Source organism: Heptranchias perlo, chromosome X, assembly GCF_035084215.1.
Source record: "Heptranchias perlo isolate sHepPer1 chromosome X, sHepPer1.hap1, whole genome shotgun sequence".
Lineage (NCBI taxonomy): Eukaryota > Metazoa > Chordata > Chondrichthyes > Hexanchiformes > Hexanchidae > Heptranchias > Heptranchias perlo.
The window spans coordinates 22702806-22704447 of NC_090370.1; the positions used below are offsets into that span (position 1 = coordinate 22702806).

Sequence of the window (1642 nt, forward strand, 5' to 3'; positions counted from 1 at the left end):
CTCCTCCGCTTGGCTCCGCCCTTTGTGGGAATGGGAATTGGAAGGTTTCGACCGACTTATGAAGTGTCCCTGGAACAGAAAGAACATCATTCTCTGTGTCTCGGGGTTTCAGTGACGGATTCTTGTCTGTCTGTCTGTCACAGGGCTGATCAGAACAGTGCATCGTCTTTTGCAGAAACCGAGAGAGAACAGGAACGGAGAAGGAAACAAACTGCGGACTGGATTCCAATTGCGCTCCCGCGGTTATTGTTAACTTAAGGCACCGTGGAATGGGATCAACAGGCAGATTGTTGGGGATTTAAATGTTCGGGATTTAAACCCAGGTTTTCTCCCATGTTCCCAAATACTGATCGAATAATCGGGAGATGGTAAAATGCAGGAGATGCAGGAGGGACCGAAGTCCTTCAATCTCGGCAGCAGTTACTGGGAACCGAGCCTTGGGTGGGATTCGAGTTCAAAACGGGAGACTGTTAACAATGAGACAGATCCTGGGCTCAAATCTGGACGGGAGCTCCCTCCAGATTTAATTTTTCTTGATGAAGAGCGGGTGGAGGAATTAAATTTAACAGAAAAAATGTACAGACTTGGTGTAAATCTAATAACTGGACAGGTTCAAGATTGTTAAAAAGTTTTAAAATTAGATTTCTTCCCGATGGTTAATGTTAACCCTTTATGTTCCACCTCCCTTATCATTTGCTGTTCCCGTTAATCTTTCATTCGCTGTAAACCCCAGAGGCAGCAAGGAAGGACAGAAAGATCCATCTCCGATCCATCCTCTCTACTCGACCTTTATCCCATTACAGCAGGTGAAAAATTCCAATTATCCGTCTATATTTAAACAAAATATAAACAATCTAGGGACACAGCCTTAAAGCTCCGGTGTCGGATTGATAATAATAGCATTCAAGCCCATTTTGATTGCACAAAACTTACGGAGGGCCGCAACACAAGTTCAATACAATAACGACACGGATGGGGTTCGGGCCAATACATACAGAGCACAATGGATCAGCCGACCATTTCTGAATCCAAACAGCAGAAATAAAGTCACTTTTACACTATGTCCTGCCCGTGCACCCAGATCGACAATATTGAAAATGTCGAGTCAACTTCTGCAAGCAAAGGGATTTACGGATTTCCGTTCCATCAGGTAGTTCCTGCAAGAAACGGTCCGGTGCGAAACAGTTGCGGCGCACATTGGAACAAGTGTAAAAACGACCGCGGCAGGAATCGAACCTGCAATGTTCTGATAACTTCACGATCAACATCGAAGTCAGACGCCTTATCCATTAGGCCACGCGGCCGCTGTTACAGCGGTTCAGCAAAAGATCTTAAACCGGGGCAGGAGTGGTTAAGACACTGCTTGGTTCTTTCTCTGTTGTCCATTTGTTGTTTTCTCTCGCAGCAAGTTGGCTCTGCTGTTTCCGAATTATCAGGATACGACAACTGAACTTCCACTGGGTCTCCAAGAAACCTACAATCAGAATGAACAAATCTTTGATCAAAATGTTTTGCCTCCAAAGCGAATCACTTCCGCACTCAGTCTGCAAAATAGAGAGAGGGGAAATAAAATAAAAGACAAATCGGTAAACTGAAAATGTACACGGAGAACAACATCGAGCGGAGAATGTGAACAGAATTT

The 1642-nt window shown here is 44.6% G+C and overlaps 1 non-coding gene across 1 annotated transcript; it reads right to left on the reverse strand.

Moving 5' to 3' along the window:
• Nucleotides 1-1215: 1215 nt before the first annotated feature.
• On the reverse strand, nt 1216-1304 carry trnar-ucg (transfer RNA arginine (anticodon UCG)). The gene is given in 2 exon segments: nt 1216-1251; nt 1268-1304. It is a non-coding gene; the product is annotated as a tRNA-Arg (tRNA).
• Between the last annotated feature and the right edge of the window lie 338 nt (nt 1305-1642).